Source organism: Lemur catta, chromosome 9, assembly GCF_020740605.2.
Source record: "Lemur catta isolate mLemCat1 chromosome 9, mLemCat1.pri, whole genome shotgun sequence".
NCBI lineage: Eukaryota > Metazoa > Chordata > Mammalia > Primates > Lemuridae > Lemur > Lemur catta.
The window spans coordinates 96,161,345-96,177,901 of record NC_059136.1 but is presented as its reverse complement, the minus strand read 5'-3'; the positions used below and the strand labels follow the sequence as shown (position 1 = coordinate 96,177,901).

At 37.5% G+C, this 16,557-nt stretch overlaps 1 protein-coding gene and 1 non-coding gene across 3 annotated transcripts in view; one reads left to right on the top strand and one right to left on the bottom strand.

Annotated features, from left to right (window-relative positions):
* The window catches only part of ATP6V1H (ATPase H+ transporting V1 subunit H), a 120,428-nt gene that overhangs the window by 4,203 nt on the left and 99,668 nt on the right, over positions 1-16,557 (bottom strand). The gene's annotated exons all lie outside the window — the stretch shown is intronic.
* Positions 4,464-4,565, top strand: LOC123645499. The gene has a single exon (XR_006737612.1). It is a non-coding gene; the product is annotated as a small nucleolar RNA U13 (small nucleolar RNA).

Sequence of the window (16,557 nt, the reverse complement as noted above, 5' to 3'; positions counted from 1 at the left end):
CTGAACTACAACTAAGTGCCAAATGCTTCAGAGTATATTTAGCTGTTTAAAGAGTTAACATTTTTATTCTTCTTTTAAAACCATAATTGAAGACACTATGATAGTATTCAACAACATGCTAACTTCACCACCTGTGTAACCTGAAACACATGTAACTTCAACTATATAATTTAGTGCCAGAAATTACATGGTAACTTCACTGATACAATTTAGTACCAGGAAAAAAGTTAATTTTCTACTGATAAACACAGTAATCAATGAAAACTACAAAGTCTCTCTTATTTTCCTTTTTTGCCTTGCTTACCACAAAGCTGAGTAGAAAATCCATTGTTACTAACATTTTTGTATTATTTTCTCTAGTTTTCTTTCAGTGTGTAAATCTTCCATAACTAAAGTCATAATGTTCCTGGAATTCTATATCCCACTTCTTTCCATGAATTTATCATAATTAATATTAAAACCAAAACTTAGTCATAATTATATATGTTTCTTTTTTTCATTTTTAAAGTTTATTTTTACAGATTTAAGGAGTACAAGTGCAGTTTTGTTACCTGGATATACTGCATAGTGGTGAAATCTGGGCTTTTACTGTACCTATCAACCAAGGAATGGACACTGAATCCAACAGGTTATTTTTCATCCCTCATTACCCTCCCACCTTTTGCCTCGAACTCCTGACCTCGAGCAATCCTCCCACCTCAGCCTCCCAGAGTGCTAGGATTACAGACGTGAGCCACCATGCCCAGCGGCTGCATACCCATTGTTTGGCTCCCATGTAAAAGTGAGAACGTGTGGTGTTTGACTTTCTGTTCCTGAGTTATTTCACTTAGGATAATGGCTTCCAGTTTCACCCATGTTGCTGCAAAAGACATGATTTCATTCTTTTTTATGGCTGGGTGGTATTCCATGGTTTTATATATGTATCTATTTAGTGTGTGTGTATACACATACACACACACACACACACACATTTGCTTTATCCAATCATCTGTTGATGGGCACTTAGGTTGATTCCATATCTTGGCTATTCTGAATAGTGCTGCAATAAACATATTAGTGCAGGTGTCTTTTTTATATAATGATATGATATATTTCTTAACCTTTATCTGTCCTGTTTTTGGAAAACAAGTTAGTATAATATAAATCATTTACAAACTATTCTTTTCTGAATATATAAAAATAATTTATCTTAGAAATATGAATTTATAAGCTGTTTATAATATACATTTATATTTGGTAAAAAAGAAAAATTTAAAATAATTTTATTATTTAATATATGGTTCTATTTTCTTTATTGCTAACTCACTATAGTTTAGTTATAAATTTAGTGATTTCTCCAGCTTTTATCAGGATTTTGAATATGTAACACAGAGCAAATGTAACACCTAAATCATGGAAAAATCACAGCATTCTCTCTCATCTGCATCCAATTTACAGAAACATTTAAATTCCAAAAGTAAGTACTATATAGTCAAACTGTTTCCACAATATTTTGAAATCTCAGCCTAGGTAAAGTAGTATATAACATCACAACACAGTTTTATAGTGCTTGCTGTTTACTAAGCTCTGCACTAACTGACACATTTTCTTATTTACTCTTCATATTAATACCCATAAAGGAACAGATAAGCCCCATTTTATAGATATGTAACTGGAGTGTAGCAATGATAAAAGACAGAATGTTAGGTTAAGACAACTAGTTAGTGGTGGGGGTGTATATTTGTACCCAAGTGTGTCTGATTTTAAAACTCACAGTTTTAGTGACTACACGGTACTGCCTCACAGTACATAGTACATTATTCTACCTACCATGGCTGGAGACATATCATTGTATAGATGTGAGAATAAAGAGCTTAAGAACATCACAATGTGAATCTTTATTTTCTCAAACATATTTTTATAACACTAGCCATTTCATTTTCTAACAGCATCTGAATTCAAAGATTAACAGATTAGCCATCTTCCTAAACAGGTGACCCATAAAATTTTAAAAAGAGGTCAATGATTCTAAAAGTCTACTCTAGAGTCTCATGGGAGTTATAGTCTTTAGAAACAAAAACGTACATTTTAAAAGCAATTGCATTAAAAGGTGTATTCTAAAAGCAATTTATGTAAAATTCACAATAAAAAATTATTTTTCCTACAGGAATTCCACTTATCAAATCTTTTTTCACTAGCTATAAGATCTAAACATCACTAGCCAAACCCTGGCTACGCTCAAGAGTAGTCCTCCTTACCTGGCACTACCAGCTTTGTCACAGATCAGCAGCACCTTAGTGCTTCCTCATTTGGCTAACATCATAGCCAATGCACTGAACCACCCAGTTGCCTTTTAAATGCTGATTCCTGATCAGCAAGGAGTTACAACCATAAGCAATCTGCACAATGCACAGCATGCTCCTAACCGAGCACAATACAAACTCATCCACTGACGTAAGGTACAATGTGGGAGAAATGTCTGTGTTGTTATAAGGACTTCTAACAAGAAAGTTTATTTTATATTCACTACAAAGATAGCATGTAAGCGAAGTCCACATTTAAGACTTATTATTGACTCCTTTTTCTTGAATTATATTTAGAGTATAAGACTGAGAGCACATGAGAGTGGAGAGGGTGTCTGATTTATCTTCTTTCAGTATTTAGATCAGTGCCTGGCATAAACTAAGTAAGAGCTTGAAGACTGTCAGATGAAAAATAGTTGCAGACTCCTACAGGAAAGTTAGTCCTGGAAAAGGATGCATTTTTCTCCTAAAAGGAAACGTGCTTGAAACACCAGTAGAGACAAACACGTCAGCAGTTAAACCTACCAACTACTCCATAATCTAAACCATTCTATCACTGCAGAATTGCTCAAACAAAATTAAATGATCTTTAATTGGAGTCTTCTTATATAACACAAGAAAGCTCAACCAAATGCACAGTAAAGAAACAATATTTTAGAAGACTAGTTCAATGTAGTAGAAAGTGAATAAAATCAGCTTTATAAATAGCTTAAAAGATCTCCTAGCCTGCAAAATTATTCTTTAGAGCATCATTTCCCCACGAGATACACAATAACTAAAATAAACCGAAACGTGTGGGCCAGTTGTTTTTTCAATATGAATCACAATCACTTGAAATGAGTCTCGGAGCTATTTAAAGAATAACGCAGTAAAATCACACAACTTTGGCACGCACACTACATACAAGGTGACAAGAGGTTTCCAGTTTGTTTGTCTGATTTTGTTTGGTAACTAAGAGTATCAGTTATAAATCCGGAAAGTCGTTGGCCTCCTCCCTCTTATTTCTCCCCCACATCCAACTGGTATCCAGGTCTTACAGATCCCTCTCTCCTCAACACACCAACTCTATCCTCCCCTCTCACCCCTGAACCTGCCTTCCCTGGGGACGCTGGCACACTCCGTGGCTTGGATTGGATCTGTAGCCTCCTTACTGGCCTTTTCCCTCCAGTATTACACCCTCTCATCCAGTTACCTCCACTGTCTCTAGAATGGTCTTGCTAAAATGATGCCATTATTTGCACTACCCCTTGGTAGTTTTCCACAGCCTTCAGGAAAGAATTCAAACTTCTCAGCACAGCAAAGATGGTTTGTCACGACGTGGCCACTACATATGTCTCCAACTTTATTTTTACCTTCATAACCAGACTCCCACTACCTGGAACCACGGCTAACTGGCCGCCTGGGTGTGTTTGCACACAGAGCCCTCTCTCCCTAGAACTTCCCCTCCCTCCCAGCTCCACCCTCCCCGTTTGGCGGCTTCCTCTAATCTGTTCACAGCTCCCACCTGCTCTCTGGCCAGAACCTTGCTGGGCCCGGGGAAGGCCCACTCTCCACGTGGCTGGGCACGCAGCCCTTTTCCACAGTAATACAATGAAGCGTGTGCCTACTGCCCTCCACCATAGCATGAGCAATCTAGCTTTCCCCCCAAAAGATAAAACAGGAAAATTAGATTTGTTTAAATTTCAAAATCTGACATAAACTTAAAAAGTATGTAATTAATGGAACTACCGACCACTAACTACTACCAACCTTCTCTGTCAAAAATCAGTTTTCAAAATAAATTTCATTTCAATATAATCTACAATTAGCTATTTTTAAGTTAATAAACCAATAAAAGCGATATAACTACTTCAATGATTTTGATTTCTTAAACATTTCAAACATTAAAACATAAAAATTCTTGGCAATGTCAATGTTGTAAGATTTACCGGATATTAATTTGCAAGGGATTACAAGATTTTCCTAAGTCTTAAAGGAAGAAGGGGCTTTAAACGGTCCTGAAACCAGCCAGGCACGGTGGTGTGTGCTGTAGTTCCCATTACCCCAGAGGCTGAAGGGGGAGGATCTCTTGAGCCCAGGAGTCCAAGGCTTTAGTGAGCTATGACTGCATCACAGCCCTCCAGCCTGGGCAACAGAGCAAGACCCTGTCTCTAAATGAATAGATAAATAAGTAGTTATTTGATCCTTTTGTAGCTCCTAAGTGTGATTGTTGGGTCTTCACTGCTCATGTGTGAGATGTGCCTCCCTCAAACCTTGCTACGTCAGCATATTATCCATCTGACACACACACACACACACACACACACACACACACACACACACAAGGTCCTGAAACCCAAGCACACCCACAGCTGCCTCAGTTATCTATGCTGGTAGTGGTACGTCCTATGGCCCCCCCAACACCTAATAATCAAAGTCAAAGCAATTAGTTATAATTTTAACACATAAGCATATATAGCAGATTTACAACCCCTGGGAAGAAGACTGCTAGTTGTTCCCCAGTATCTTTTTTCTCTTTTTCTTCCTCAATAACAGAACCCTTGAATTTTGGTGAGGTATGTGGCCTACCAGAATAAAGACTTTGTTTTCCAGTTCCTTTGCAGCTACATGCAGCCACGTGCTGAGTAACAGCCAATAAGGTATACGTGGAAGTGTTGGGGGCAACTCCTGGGAGCCTTCCTACTGGCTGGAACATCCACCGCCACACACGGCCATGAGGATGAGGGTCACACCCCAGGGATGGCAATATGCTGAGCAGGAAGAAGCTCGGATCCCTGAGCACTTGGACTGCCCACCCCTCACCTAGATGTGAGACAGAAACAGACATCTATCTTTTTTAAGCTATGGTTATTTTGGATTTCCATTATAACATTAGCTGAGCCTATCCTTTCAATTATCTCATCTCTTCGGTAAAAATACTGTATCTATACTAGATGCATACAGTCAACCTGGGATTTAAAATACACTTAGGTAACAGCTTACCTACAAACTTAAATAAATTTAGACAGATGGCAGTAGAACTCAGACTGTTTTAAAATACTGGAATTCCAAAAACTTTTTGCTATGGTTTCAATGTTTGTCCCCTCTGAAACTCATGGTGAAATGTAATCCCTAATGTAGCAGTATTGAGAGGTAGGGCTTTAAGAGGTGATTGGGTCCTAGGCTCTGCCCTCATGAACGGATTAATTGATTCATAAATTAACAGGTTAATGGGTTACCATGGGAGTGGCACTGGTGGCTTCACAAGAAGAGAAAGGGAGACCTGAGCTAGCACACTCAGCCCCTCCCCACGTGATGCCTACGCCGGCCACCTTGGGACTCTGCAGAGAATCCCCACCAGCAAGAAGGGCCTCACCAGATGCAGCCCCTTGACCTTGGGCATCTCAGCCTCTAGAACTACAAGAAATAAATTCCTTTTTTTGGTAAATTACCCAGTTTCAGGTGCTCTGTTATAAGCAACAAAAAATGAACGGAGACACTGTCTTTTGTGGTCTGTCTCGACACAATTTCTACCTGACAGCTCATCTGTCATCTGCTTCCCCTCCTCCCAATTCTTGTCCACAGAGATGAGCAGAAAGGCTGACTGTGGTATCAGGCCAGAGCTAAAAAAATAAACTTTAAGAACAATGACACAGAAAATCTTGAGTACCCCCAGAAAATAGTCAGCAAGATTAAAGTAAATTATGACTATATGATATAATTATCTACCTCAACTGGAAGACTAGCATAGCTTAAGCAAAGAGAAAGAAGAAAGGAGTGGAAAACATATAAAAACAACTTGGAAAAAAATACCAGAATATGATGAGTTGCTTTTATATTAGCCTTCAGAAAGCTCCAAATGCTTCTAAAAGCCTAATATATGAGCACCTTGGTCTGAAGAGCACCGACCACTGACAAGAAACCATTTAGTGGGAAAAACTAGGCAAAATTTTTAATTAGCAAAATGTGGACCAAATAAAAATTCTCTGTTTTAAAAATTTTAGACCACAATTTATAACCAAAACTATCCAAAGATCATGCAAGTAAAATAATTAATACAAGCCACTCTAATAGTTATTTCTTTGAAAAAATGTTATACCACTAATGAGAACACGTTCAACAACAGTAAACATTCTGTTGTTAAACACACCTATACATTTACTTTTTTTTTTTTTTTTTTTTTTTTTTTTTTTGAGACAGAGTGTCGCTTTGTTGCCCAGGCTAGAGTGCCGTGGCATCAGCCTAGCTCACAGCAACCTCACACTCCTGGGCTTAAGCAATCCTACTGCCTCAGCCTCCCGAGTAGCTGGGACTATAGGCATGTGCCACCATGCCCAGCTAATTTTTTTTTTTTCTATGTATATTTTAGTTGGCCAGATAATTTCCTTCTATTTTTAGTAGAGATGGGGTCTCGCTCTTGCTCAGGCTGGTCTCAAACTCCTGACCTTGAGCGATCCACCCGCCTCGGCCTCCCAGAGTGCTAGGATTACAAGTGTGAGCCACTGCGCCCAGCCTATACGTTTACTTTTGTATGTAATAATCAATCTTGATTATATGCCCATAATTTATCATACTTGCTCTCATTTAACATGATACAAAGGAAAAATAATTTCTACTAACAATTATTTCTAAATTGGAAGCTTGTTTTCCTTAAAGCTTCAACTTAAAAATTTATTTCAGGAAATGAATTGGTCCCTATTTGTTACCATATAAAGTCTATTCTTATACAGTCACAATTTTTAAAAGTGTATATTTAAGGTACTTGAAATAATAATCTAGTAATCCAAGGTACTTAAAAATTTTTATTTCCACAGGGGTAAATTAATAAGATTAAAGTAAATCATGGCTGCCAAACTGTGAATAGATACTATTGCACCATACTACCAGGAGGAACTTCAGAATATTGTTTAAAAACAGAAGCCTAAAAAGTAAAATATTCTATCACCAGCAAATAGCTTTGTAATGTGAAATCCTAACGCATAAAAAAAAGAGAAAGTATGAGAAACATTACTTCAAAGAGACTACAAATGATACAAAGGTATTTTTAAAAATATATATGATGATAAATAATAAAATACAGGTAATTGCAAATATGAGTACTTGTGGGAAGAAAAAACAGGTCTTGAAATTACCAGGTTATAAATCACTACTTGTAAGAAAAATTCTTAAATGGATATTTAATATAAGTTTAATATGTTTTAATATTTTAAACTACCATATTTAATATGTTATCTAATTCATTTTCTTGATTCTATAGACAAATGGGCATAACAAGCCAAGTGTTTAAATGAGAGAAATCACTCTCATAACTTCAAAAGCCAAGATATCAAAAAAGAAACAAATTGTGCTAATTTAATCTGTAAAATTTGAAGGCTATGATGATGGCCATATTTACTTGATTAAAATGCTTATAACTCATGTTCTGTCTACTCCTAAAAAGGTGTGGGAAGATGCTTAGCTTAGGGCTTAGGGGTCAGGCAGAGTTCAGTTGTCCTTAGAAGTTGTTTTCTTAACACCAAGGAGGTAAGTTACTTTCCCTTTCAGTGGTAACAGAGTCATCACCCTAAACCTAAAGTCATGTTGGGAAATGGGGGTGGAAAGGCATGTCTTTCCAGCAACAAAGAGCCAGGAGCAGCAGGCGGTGATTAAATAAGTGATGCACAAAGAAGAGAAGGCCAGGCAATCAACCTACTGGGGCCCATCCATTAGTCCTGGCTGTAGGAAAGCCGTCTGATTGCCGGGCAGGACCTGCACGCAGCCAGCTTCCTGCACAAAATTCAGGGTGTGGGAGGAACAAAAGGAAAGAAGGGACAAAAAAAAATTTCAAATCATTCAGCAAACTGTATACGTGGTAGCTGCAATCAAGACAGAAATGGCAAGCAGATGGGAGGAAAAGAAAAGAAAGAATGACCAGAACAGTAAGCAACAGACACAGACAATGAAAATAAGAAGAGATGCAAGAGGGACAAGCTCCAGAGCAGTGCCATGGCACAGCAAAGCCAAGCCCGGGAACTAGCTCAGTAGGGAGAACTCTCACTGTGCTGGGGAAGGGGTACGCGGCTGTACACCCATTAGGCCCCAAGTATGCCTTATCGGAGAGAGCAGGATGGAGGGACACCAACTTTGGAATTAGGGGTTACACGACCTCGGTTCTAATCTAATGCCCATAAATAGAAGAGGCTGGACAATTACTTAACCACCCTTATGCCTTGGACTTCTTATCTCTTATTAACAATATACACAGGAAAAGAGTGACATCTGCCATGCAGAGATGTGTGCGGATTAAAAAGACAGTGTGTGTCCCTGGTTAGTGCTGCTTTAGGGCCTCAATAACGTTAATTCTCTTCCCTCCCACGGGAGTCTCACTCCACTCCCATCCACCATCTGTAGCACATGCAGTAATTGATAAAGACTGGGAAATACACTGAACAAGTTTAAAAAACCGTATTGCTTCCGACCCGCTACCTAGTCCCACCTCCACCCCCAAATTACTAGTTTGGACCTTAACAATTTAAATCTTTAGCTATGAGAAAAACATTTATTCTGGGTGAACTGAACACCGGACTTCACACAACCCCAATTTAGCAATTCATTTCAATAAATGTTTGCTAATAATCTGGACAGATGTTTTAATCTCACCATTAGAAGGAGTACTGGGCAGGGAAGTGTCTGCTCATTTAATGGTAGACAATCCCACTAACGACCTCTACCTAGGGGACAGCCCCATCCTGACTCTTCTGGGCCTTGAGTCTTCCATCTCTCCCATTCTAACTCTCTCCTGGCAGCATTTAAACATCACCTGTTTTAAAACAAATAAGAAATAACAAAAATCCAATCTCCGCCTCAGGTCCCAAGTACTGGCCTCCCTCCTCCCTGGCCTGACACAACTTCAGAAGGAAATGATCACACTATTCTTACTTCATCACTGTCCTCAGCCTGCTGCCATCTACCTTCTGTGGCCACCAAGGGCCCTGGCCTAGATCACCAGTGGCATTGTCACTGCCACATCCATTGTGCGCTTTTTAGCCCTCCTTTGCCCTGTCCCCTTGGATTATTTTACACTGGAATCCCGCTACTGGATGTTTACCCAAAGGAAAAAAAGACATTTTATTAAAAAGACACTTACACTCGAATGTTTATAGTAGCACAATTCAAAATTGCAAGGATGTGGAAACAACCCAAATGCCCATCAATACATGAGTGGATTAATAAAATGTGGTATATGTATACCATGGAGTTCTACTGAGCCATAAAAAAAATGATGATCTAGTAACTTTTGTAACAACCTGGATTGAACTGGAGACCATTCCTCTAAGTGAAGTATAGAAAGAATGGAAAGACAAACACCACACATTCTCAATACTAAAATTGAAACTAATTGATCAACACTTATGTGCACATATGAAAATAAAACTCAATGGAAACCAAGTAGGTGGGAGGGGAGGAGGGGAAGGGTAAACTCACACCTAATGGGTACAATGCACACTATCTGGGTGAAGAGCCCACTTATAATTTTCACTCAAACTGTACAAAAAGCAAATTATGTACCAAAACACATGTATCCCCATAATATTCTGAAATTAAAAAACAAAAACAAACAAAAAAAAATGGCATAACCAAACTGAGTCAGCCGAATGTGGAAAGCTGAGCTAGAAAATCATGAAGACACCGAGCTTAGTCTGCTGCTCTGGAGCAACACTGGGTCTTGGGCAGAAATGGGAGAAACCATGTGGCCCAGAGGGAAAGGGAGATGGACAAAGTTGCTGCCCTGCTTCCTGCCAGTCTTCTGGTTCCCAGTTTCAGTGGACTATGTGACTTCACCTAACATTAGATTCTGTGAGCTACCTGATATCCTTACACCACCACCTCCTTATATTTAAGGTAACGTGAGTAGGCTTTTGTTTCTTGCAAACAAACTATTCCTGGTGAATATAAAGAATAACTGTTTAGGTCTCAGTTTAATTAAGGTACTCCTTCACTAGTAGAATCAATCATTAACACATTCCTGTTTTGTTCTGATAGAACTTCTAGTGGCTAACTTTTTCCTACAATTTTATCAATTACATTACTCTTAGCTAAATATACAGCTTCTTCAAACGATCTATAAAAACACTAATTTTTTAGATTATCATTTAAGAATCAATTTTTATCATCCCTTCAATTTTACCAAAAATGAAATGAATAAATCAGAATGCGTTATTCTTACTTAAAATAACTTGTACTTCTTAGGACAAAAATAGCAAAATTGTTATAGATTGTCAAGAGACAATAAACTGGATATATTTGATTTTAAACATAAACTATGCAAAAGGTATCTTAGAAAAGAGGCGTGTATACACACATACACTTTTGTAGGCCAAACACAATCAGACAGATTACAAAAGTAGAGTCTTAAAATTATGCTAAAAGTTTATTAACATTACTAATATACTAGCCATGAACATATGAACCTTACTAAATACATGTCATTCATTCCTTTCTTTTTTTTTTTTTTTTTGAGATAGTCTCACTCTGTTGCCCAGGCTAGAGTGCCGTGGCGTCAGCCTAGCTCACAGCAACCTCAAACTCCTGGGCTCAAGCGATCCTACTGCCTCAGCCTCCCAAGTAGCCTGGCTAATTTTTTCTATATATATTTTTAGTTGTCCAGCCAATTTCTTTCTATCTTTAGTAGAGACGGGGTCTCGCTCTTGCTCAGGCTTGGTCTCAAACTCCTGAGCTCAAACAATTCACCTGCCTTGGCCTCTCAGAGTGCTAGGATTACAGGCATTAGCCACCACGCCTGGCCCATTTATATTTCTAATAACTAAGGAGAACAAATGTCTATAGTAATCTAAATATCTTATAATTTACTTTCTTAAAGTTGTATTCATGTGGGAGAACACTGACTCTTAGTATCCCAAATAAAATCTCTAGTACTAAGTTGTATTGAAAAGCTTGGTAAGGAAAAGTTTTTTAATAGCTTTATTACTCTAGAAGAGATCGAACATATGTCATTTTCAGAAAATCATAATTGAGACAGGAAGGTGCTACTGAGTCACATTTTTCTCATGGTAACTACCTGAAATGAAACTTATCAAATGGTACCTAGGCGCTAGATGGAACGGAGAAACAGAATAAGATAGAGTTCTCGCTGGCTCCAGAAGCTTGGCTCTGGGAGCTTGGCTCTGCAAGTCCAAGCCCGGGGCCATTCTCACCTCCTCCCCAGTCTCCCAAGTAAACCCAGACAAGATTCTTTTCCAAACTGTTAGATTTTCTCTATTTAAGATTCAGTTCCTCATGCACTGATGAATATAGACTGCTGACTCAAAAGGCATTAACATTTTTAAAAAATAAAATTTCAAAAGATATTTTGTAACTTTTATTATAATAATTCAGTCAGTCAAGAAACACCCATGGATGCTAAAATAATTCGGTGAGAGTGTGCTGGGAAACAGAACAAGTATTTAGAGTCTCAAAATATCTCCCCACAGATTACTTACTTATTACAAAAGAAAAAAAAAGCTCACTTACAGTGGAGAAACCTAATAGATGCCACTGTAACCAAGTGCTCAAAGTTACACTGCCAATAATAGGGCGAAATGACTCAGCAGCTTCCTGATGGCAACACTGAGGGGGACACCACACTCCTCCCGGTGTTCCTGCCAAAAACGCACAACCCCAACCTCATCTTGAGGAAACACCGACGGCCCCAAAGTGAAGACCATTCTATCAAGCAACTGCCCTGTAGTATGTAATACTATCCACGTTAAGAAAGACCAAAGAACTGTTCTATTTAAAGAGGACGTGACAACTAAACGCAATGTATGATCTTGGATTGGACAAAAAATATTTGCTAAGCCAAGAGTATAAGCAATAGACAAGGAAGTCTAAATATGAGCTGTATATTGCATCAGTGCACCACAGTTATATAAGAGAATATCCCTATTCTGAAGTATTGAGGGTTGAAGGGTCAAAATATCTGCCACTTATTCTCAAATAGTTCAGAAAGAGAGAAACAGAGAGCGAGAGCGAGAGAGAGAGAGCACGTGAGCACAAAAATGGCAAAATGGCAAAACTGGTGAATCTAGGTGAAAACAACTCTTTAGTAGGTAAAATTCTTTCCACTTAAAAAAGTAAAAAAAAAAAAAAAAAAAAAAAGACGAAGCTTCATAAGAAAGCATTCTTCTCCGCACACTTCCCTTTTTAATCACAGCCAGGAGGGTGAAAGCCCCATCCTACAGACAGGGGAGCAGGAAGGTTGAGGGACCCTGATACTTTCATGACTGTGTTGAGCCTCTGATACCAGCTCCGGATTTGCCAATGTGACATAAGAAAGATAGATCCTTTACTTATTAAAATAAAAAAATACTAAAAGAAATAAAATTGACATTCAGATTACTGTGATTAGGTTAAGCCTTCCTGGAATGCTGAAACAAAGCACAAGACTTCAGAGGTGGCCTTGCAGCGTCAAGTTGTTTCTGTTGACACTGCTCTGAGTCCCCACACACAGCCTGTCCCAGAGCCTCTGCCTGGAAGTCCTCCCTGCACTCCAACCACATCTTCATCCCCTGACTCCTTAATCCTTAGGACTCAGCTCAAGCACCACCTCCCTCAGTTACTGTTTCCAAACTCTTGTAACACCTATATAAACTTCTGTCACAGCGCACACAGTTGCTGCACTGCAACTGTGTGCTATGCCTTCATTTTCTACTTCATATTTCTCTACTTTAGCACATAGTGAATTTTCTAACAAGTATTCCTGCCTAAATCAGACACAATCACAGAGATAAAAGTAAACACTCCCAGAGTTCCCTTATCTGAGAAAGGAACTGGATGCAAATGGAACAGAGCAGTGTTCAAACCAAACATTGAAATGTTTTCTCAGAAGACATTTCTAGGATATTTAGCAAGATAGGAACAACTGTCATTCCAGAGACTATTTTTGTTTCAAGGATGTACAAATACATAGCCCTTAAGCCCTGAAGCACCAGTGCAAGAGGGACAGGGAAACAGAGCTTTGATACAGTGTGGGTGTAAGAAATCTGATGTTTTAGGAAAACCTCTGGCCCTCAAGCTAACATTTTGGCACCTTTTTCCTGAATTTACTTTTTTAAATGTAAGTATGGACGAATGATGAACTTCATTTAACTCACATAAGGGAATTTAAATTTAGAATATTAAAAAAGTAACTGCTACATTGATATATAATTCTTTTAAAATGTAAATTTAATGAAAATACAATTAAAGAATATTTACACCAAAAGGTGCCTTTCTAAAGATGACAGGCTTATCATCTTTCTTCGGTGGGGAGGGCTGAATCCTCAGATTTTTACTAGTGACAAAAACTTGTCAGTTCATTTCCATTACCCATGAGATTTTTGCCCCCATCAAGATGTAACATCTGGGTTACATACATAAAAGGAAACTGAGAAAATAACTCAAAAGCTTAAATCTCTTAGAGAGTAGATATAAAATTTGTTTAATCTGTATTAAATTCATTTTTAGCATATTCTACAGATCATTCTATTGAGGTTTATTTAAAACATACACAAACACACACAGACACGCAGGCCCACAATGAAATACACCAAGTGACCACAAAGTAACTACTCCACCCATAGCAAGAGAAGAGAAAGCATTTCATAGCAAAGTAAATTAATTCATTTTTCCCTATTTCTTCTTACTAGACAAGCCTTTTCTTTTGTCTATGCTTTATCAACTCTTCAAAACCCAATTCAGGTATCTGTTTGTCCAAGAGGTTGATCCTAATCAAACAAAACCAAACCGTGAACTAGATCCATAGATCCTTACACCTGAGTCACGTGCACCTACGTGTGAAATCTGTACTTGATTTAATATTTAATTACAAAGTGTACAGACTCCATTATCCATCAGGTGGTTTATTTTCTTTACTGCCAATGCTTATTATCCACCTCTTCCAAATGTTTATTTAGGCGGGTACTTTGCAACAATTTAAGGTTTATGTTATGCTGGCACTTCCAAATCAACTGCGATTAAGTGGTACACAGTGTCCAGAAAAAGAAAAAGGTAGCACAGCCTCATCTCTTCACTAGCAAAGCAGCAGCAGCTTTAGACTGGGAGACAGAATTGCCCAACTGATGGTGAGACAATAGCTGTAAAGAATTCCTCTTTACTTGCAATTGGTCTTAATACTTTTTAAAAATCCTGTTTTATATGGATATATATATACATATTTTAATACACAAAACATATGACACTAAAGATATTTTCAAAGGTTCCTCCACTAAAAATGTCATAATCATAATGTGGAAAATTCCAAGCACCCAGAAAGAGACCAAAATTTTCTAAATTAATTATGGAAAAGTTAAATCTGAAAATGTTTTATGTTTATTAAAAATCATATGGTATGTTTTAGTAACATGATTATTAATGCTAAAAGGTTAAAACACAAAAGGGCTTTCTTTCCCTTCAGTTCTTAGGTAACAATTTTAATTACTCTATTTATAGCTGTGCGCTTACAGAATAACTAAAATATCCTAAATAGATACAAATGTCAGAGTACAAAGCAGTTTTATCCATACTGTTCACCTGGTGAGTTTTTCTCTGTTACATTAATTTACCTATACATACAGATCTAGAGAGGGGAATACTCATAACTTATTCTGCTTGAGAAAAGGTTGAAAACGAATCTAGAAACATAAATAGAAAATTCTACACAAGATCCTCTACCTACAAAATTCAGTGTTCCTTTCCTGAAGTCCTGAGCTGTCCATATGCACATATTGTTGCTTCTGAATTAGAGGCTGATTACATTTTAAATCATTCTGTAGGAGAAAAATGATGAAATTTTATAATGTTAAATGTATGAACTGGGAGTATACATATAAGTTCTCTAGAGTAAGTTGTCATTATTTATATATTTTGGCAAATTTATGAATATAAAAATCCAGCACTACACAAAAGCACAAGGGATGCGCCGGGAACATCAGGGTGGGCACAGAGAGATCAGAGAGCTGCACAGGAGACAGCGAGGGAGACCCGTGAGCAGGAGCAGCCTGCCAGAGGCCTCCCGAATGAGGGGGCCCCAGGGGACGCCAACGTCCCCTCCCTCCTTAGCAACTCTATTCCTCTCCCCACCCACACTCAGGGTCATCTGTAATCCATCATTCTATGTAAACACCGATGTGAAGTGGAAGGGGAGAAACACCGGCTATGCTAAGACCTACCATCAGGGAAATAATTTTGAAATCCATCATAAAATCATGAAAAAGAATTAAATAAATACTTTTACATGTTATATAACTCTATTCTTCATGTTATATAAACTCAAATCTATCCCTCTATTATCAAGAAATAGTATTCAACTCCTAATAACAGAATCAAAATCAAGATCCACGGCTGACCCAGTTCCATGATTCCATAAGTATCTAATTTATACTTAATATGTAATTTTGGAATTATACTTAAAACTTTTTAAATTCCCTGCAGAAAATAATAAACATTAACTTTACTGTATCAAAAATTACAAGTTAGTCTAATAAACAAAAACTTTAGAATAATGCAATATCAAAACTTTAAAATTATTTAGGGTAGAAAAGAAAATCTAGGCTGTGCTGGAAATGTAGGAATGTGGCCTGGGAGTAAACAGTGACTCTGGAAAAGTGCTGCTGCTGCCGCCACACAGACCTTTATGCTACTTTCATCCACAATTATATTTTAATTATTTTCCAATAATTTATTTTACTACGGAGTGCTAAAATATACCATTTATAAAAACTCATTTCAATTTAAATCAAACCGATGCTGAGACAACAAAGTCAACTGTGCTTTCAAGTTTTCACTTGATAGGAAAGTAAATACTTGTAAGAGAACTTTATAAGATCGAATCAATAAACATCTTTAGAACGTCAGTAGCATATTTTAGGCTAAAAAGCCCCTATTTTAGGCAAGTAGAAAAGTAGTTTTAATTAGAATGGTTTAATACAGACAACTAGGTTACCTGAATAAAGACATTGATCCAAACCCCTTTTACATTTGGGGATATACTTTGCAGAAGATTACTTTCCAAATAGTATTCTATTTAGTCTCCTATTAATCTGGTATTGAAATAAATTGCTTGGCTTTGGACTATTAAAAAAAAGAAATAAACTGCTATTACTTGAGCAACTTTCATTCTCTGGCTGACAGACACACAAATTTGTTAAGTCACAACAAAATATAGAGGTCGCATATGCATAGTAATTTTCCTTAATACGAAAATGTCTTTATGAAGAAAGTATAGAAATACAGTAACAATAATCTTCTTCATTAAATGCAAAGGAGATTTATCAAGTTT